Raw genomic sequence first — 6000 nt, forward strand, 5'->3', positions numbered from 1 at the left:
GGCCCCTCCGGATCCTTCCTGGGAAAAAAAAACAACACAGTTTTCACGGAGGTGAGACTGGAATCAAGAACCCAGGTGCTGTTTCAGAGTAAAGGAATTTGGGGAATATCAGAAAAAATGAGCCCGCAGCCTTGGGGACAGAAAACAGGGAGCTGGAGAGTTTGCTATGGAGGCTAGGAAAATATGAGATCTGCTTGCTTTCTTTTACATGATGGCTAGTTGCCTATCTGATTCTGCCAGTAGCACATACATGGCTGATGAAATCCATTAAATGGATTTCAGTATGTTGCATTGTCCTGGAGCCCATCTTTTTCCTATCTGAACCATTGGGAAATATTTTACAGCTATTTTTTTTTTTACTAAACCCATCCAGAATTTGACATACTTCAGGACTAATGATGGCTTTTGATTAGGAGAAACCAATGAAGAATTCACCCTCACCTTATCTTCAGAAACATTGTCTGACTGAAAGATGCTACCCTCCAACAGGGGCTTAGGGACAAAGGTTCAGTGATACTGAGGAGATTCAAAATAAAGCAAAGTCAGATATTCATTCCCCTTTTCATGCTGTGCCTTTCTTTCCCCTGTGGCCCCTCCCTTCCTATCAGGCAAAAGCCTCATTATACAAAGAGCTTTGCACTGGACTTTGCAGACCAGAGTAATTTGAATTTTGCCAGAAAGGGAGAGAACATTATATTCCAGAGAGATGAGAGAATCATGGAGATGCCTGTGGGTCAAATCTCTATCACCTAAAGGGGAAGTAGTGAATAGTCCCTGTGACTTCAGACAACCAGGGTGTGAGATCTGGGTAGGTCAATACTGACACCTTGTTGAAAATGCTCTGATAATGACAACTCACATTTCTATTGCCTCCTAAGATTTACAGTCACAACAACCTGGTCTATTGTATAAATAGTACTAGCCCCATTTTACCGATAAGGAAACCGGCTGAAAGAGATTAGTCAATTGCCCAGTGCAGGTAAGTGGCTCAAACTCAGGCCCTCCACTTACAGGACCAGCTAGCATTCTTTCCACTATAGCATGAATTTCTTGATAATCAGTGAATGGTTTCCCATTTTCAAAGGCATGATACTCCATGGAGAGCAGAAGTTGTGTCTTCAAACATTTCATCTTCCCCAATAAGAAAGATAATAATCTGCACAGAAATAGCATTTAATGAATCAATCAGTGTCAAAATGCGTTTGTATTCCCTCGAGAGTTCCTCATGAGGACAGGGAATATCTTTTGCCTCTTTTCTTAGCCCCAAGACTTAGCACAGTGTCCGGCACATTGGAGGCATTTAATAAATGTTTATTGATTGAATGATATATTGTTGACAGCCTTACCAATCACCTGGCTGCCAAGATCACGGGCCACGCCCTGGAGGTTTTAATGTCCATCTCTAGAACCTCTTGCCTTAGGGTTCTGCCATACTGATTGCTCACTATATCATTTGGATCACTATATCAGGCAAATCTCTGTCCTGCTTGATAGCTTTAACAGTCACCTTTTCACCATGTGTGTGCCCAGACCTGACCCTTCTTTCCCCTCCCCTCGTCCCCACTCACTAGACCTGGATCCATGATTGGACTGATTCTTCCATTGTTCCTGGAAGAAGTGTGGCATTGTGCACCCCTCTGACCCTGGTCACCATCCCAGTGCATCTCCCCGGCTACCATTCCGCCTATGTGTTGTCTCGGTCCATTAAAATGTAATTTCCTTAAGAGCAGGGACTGTCTTTATATTTGCTATTTGTTTCTCCGCTGTGATTGGCACACAGTAATTGCTTACTAAATGCTCATAGAGAAAGCAAGGCTAGGGCACTGGACCTGAAGTCTGAAAGAACAGAGTTCAAATCCTGCCTCAGATACTTACTAGCCATGTAACCCTAGGTAAGTCACTTAATTGATAACTATCTCAGTTTCCTCAACTGTAGAATGGGGATAATAACAGCACTTTCTTCAAAGAGTTGTCTTAAGGATCAGATGAGATATTTATAAAGTGCTTGGAACAGTGCCTGGCACATAGTAGGCACTTAATAAATGCTTATTTCTTTTTACTTATCTTCATTGTAATATGAGGGCCTCCATGGCTACATTATCTTGAATGCTTTCTTTAATTGGCCCGTTGTATGAACTTGTCGGTATTCATTAGGCCCAGAGCTGTAGGCACTGGCCCAAAGTGATATGTTTGAGGGCAACTAAATAACACAATGAATAGAGGGCTAGGGTTCAAATCCATCCTCAGACATTTACTTGACTGTGTGACCCTTGGGAGAGTCACTTAACTTCTGTTTGCCTCAGTTTCCTCAACTGTAAAATGGGAATAATAGTAGCATCTACCTCACAAGGTTGTTGTGAAGATTAAATGAGATATTTGCACACAGTAGGCACTATATAAATGCTTATTCTCATCAATTCATTCATTCATATTATGTGCCAGTCACCATGCTGGAGACTATGACTAGAGAGACAAAAGGTCAATAGGCCTTGTTCTCAAGGAGCTTGCATTCTCTCTGATGTTCATTGTTCCAGTAGAGTGAAGACTCCAGCATTGTCCTGGAAGCCAGTAACATTCCCAGGTCATCACCTTGATGAGAATATGCCTTTAGATTCAGGCAACGCCTCTCAAGGCACTTTAACATATTTCATTCCCAGTGCAACAGTACTGTGATCTTCCCCCAAAGTCACCAAATACCTTTGTCTTGCCTACCTCTTGAACAACCTTGTAGTGCTTTGAGACAGAACCTTTCACAGATTGAGAGTATGGCTGCAGATTTCATCTCCCTACACATTTGCATTGTTCTATTCCACAGTCATAGACCATACCCTTTTGCCATCAGTTAGTCAATGGTGAGGACAGGAGTACGGGTGAATTAAAGCAGATCCAGTCAGATTGAAATCCTGGCCCTGACACTCATTACCTGGGTGATCCAGGACAGATCTTTTTCACCTCAGTTTCTGACTTGAAATTCACGGATCTATTCCCCAAATCTTCTGCAGTTCAAAAACTATGATTTGACCTTAATTTCCTCATCTGTGAAATGAAAGAATTTGACTAAATCTTGTATACATACTAGTACATATATTAGGACAGCTAGGTGGCACAGTGGATAGAGCACTGGGCCTGGAGTCACCAAGACTCATCTTCCTAGGTTCGGATCTGGCCTCAGAGGTTTACTAGATGGGTGATGTTGGTCAAGTCACTTAACCTCATTTGCCTCAGTTCCTCATCTATAAAATGAGCTGGAGAAGGAAATGACAAACCACTCCAGTATTATATATGTGTGTGTGTGTTTATGTATGTATGTATATATGTATATATATACACATTTATACACATATATAGTATGTGTGTATACACACATATACATACATAATATATAGACACATATATACACACACATAATATATATTATATTCACATACATGTACAAGAGGCTTATCAAGGAGGTATAGTGAATACTTGGTAAAAAATTATATTATTCCATCAAATATGGCAAAAGTAGCAGTATTAGTGGGGAAAAATGGCTGAGGTGTGAAAGGGAGGGAGCATTTTAGTCCATCTGAAAAATGTGTGAACAGTTAAGGAGTAATTCCTCCTGACTGAAATCGAAAGAATGGGGTTTAGAGACAAAACCCCTTTCATGGTGATGTGGGGAAAAAAATCAGCAACAATAATTCAATGAAAGATGAACTAATTGAGCTCCCCAATGATCCAAAGCACTAAAAGTCAGTGTGGGATGACTTATATATAAAGTGTCAAAATTATGTAAGGACAGGGTCCCACTAATCTATACATAAGGATCCCCGCAGGCCACGTGTTGACTTAGAAAACCACATATTAACATTACCTATGTTCTATTGCACTTTTATTTGTTTTATTAAATATTTCCCAATTACATTTTATGCTGGTTTGGACCTCACTGGGGAGTGTGTTGGGCAGCAGGCATGCAGCATAGCTGACAACCCTGGTGCAGCAGATAGAGAGCCAGCCTCAGTGCCAGAAGACCTTGGTCCAAATCCTGTATCTGGCACATGCTGACTGTATGACCTTGGCAGGTCAACCGACGACTTCTTAGATGCTAAGTTGCAGAAAAGGTGCTGACTTGCCTTGGTAGAGGGAGTTTACTTGCTTGGGAGCTCTCTTCATGAATGAACTCCCCAGGTCCAGTTCCTATTCCTATCCTTGTCCCCTTGATCCTAATAGACACTGTTAGATGTGTACAAAATAGGAGACATAGTGCTTGTCCTTAAGGGGCTTTCAGTCTAAATGGGGAAAAGAGACATAGATGTCCCTCTCCACACACACATTATACACACTATACACATCACACAGCACTATGTGATCTATGTCAAATGACCTATAAGGAACAATAAAGAACACTGTGCAATGGAAAAGATCACTGAATTTGGTCAGGAGAGACTTGAATTTTATTGTGTAATCTTTGGTGAGGCGTTTCACTTTACCTTTTCTGAGCCTCATTTTCCTCATCTGTAAAATAACCACAGAACCTCCCTCACAATGGAATAGTACATGGAAAACACATTATAAATGGTAATGCCAGGTGTAAATGTCAGTCACTATCACCATAGCTTTTAGGAGCACTGAAAGCTTCCCTTCCTGAAAGTTAAAGCAGCTTCTTGGATCCTTAGCTAGCCAATAGACTCGGACATTATTATGCATGGCTGCCACCAATCGGGAGGACAAAAGGGGCCAAACTGTGTCCTTAGAACCTACTCCTTAACACCTGACTTCCCAGATGTGTCCCCCTCTGACCTTCATTAAGAAGGGTACTTGGGGTGTGGCTGTTGGTAAAAGCTGTCTCTGTGAACTCCTGGAAGCAAAGCCATATGTTTGGGGGATAGAAGGTCCTTCCCATGTTAGGTTTTGACATTTTCTGTACTTGGTTAGTTCCAGCCATCCAGTGAGGAATGAACTCCCAAAGCTTTCCCCCCACTCTACCCTCCAACACCCACCCCCATCTCCACCTCCCTAGCTTGAAATATATTAGTAACACACAAATCTCAGAGGTCTACTCTTTGAGGAGAATTATGTTCCTAATATTGGTTAAAAGAAATAAATTCTGCATGATGAAGGGTTCAATTCTATTTTCTGAACCAGGCAGATAGCTGAAGAATTATTCTTATTAGATTAGAATATATCTACGACTATATTAGCATTTAATGTTTTATCTGCTCTTTATAGCAAAAGGATTACTCCCTCCCACGCACCCTCAGTAGCTCATTTCTAAGTCAGTACATCTAATTGTACATCTGCTGTTGCTGTACCAAGGCCTGAATAGCCGCTGACATTGATTGGCAGAAAAGTGTTTCCAAGAATATTAAAAAAAAAAAAGCCCAACAAAAAAAGAAGTTTTGCTGAAGAATGACAAAAACAACAACAACAAATAGGCTTCTGCTCCCTTAATATGATTGATTGTATGAACCAAGATGCTGGCCCTTTGAATTACAGCTCCCAGCTGGCATTCTCTGTATCACCCATATGACACCCTTATTTGGAGCCGATAAATTCGATATCTAAAGTGCTGACACTGGTATTTCTGGTTTGCATTCTCTAGCCCCTGCTGTTCTCTTCCCTTCTCTTATAGCTCTACCCAGCGCTCCAGGGTACTAAAAAGAGAAGAGAGAATGGGGGTAGAAGACAGAGATGGTACGGGGGAGGGGGACAGTGGGGAAGAATGTCCTCAGACTTTTTCCTAGCTTGTGAATTATTGCTGACCCATGGAAGGTGAGTGTACTAGATGCTTCCTTTGCTCCCTCTATCTGGTCTTTGTCTCATTTTCCCTCCTGCCACCATTGTTTCCCTGCTCAATAGGAATGTCCTTTTAGGAATATGCCTGCAATAGAGGAATGAAAAATTAAGTCTGGATGATTCAGGTCCCTAACCCCTTGGCCTCAGTTACATAGTTGGTTGTGGGGTTTTTTGTTTGTTTGTTTTGGAGGGGGGAAGAGGAGAGAATTTTGTGTCTTGTCAACA

Source organism: Petaurus breviceps, unplaced genomic scaffold (genome assembly GCF_028583685.1).
Source record: "Petaurus breviceps papuanus isolate PSGF00001 unplaced genomic scaffold, PetGlider_PUasm1.0 98, whole genome shotgun sequence".
NCBI lineage: Eukaryota > Metazoa > Chordata > Mammalia > Diprotodontia > Petauridae > Petaurus > Petaurus breviceps.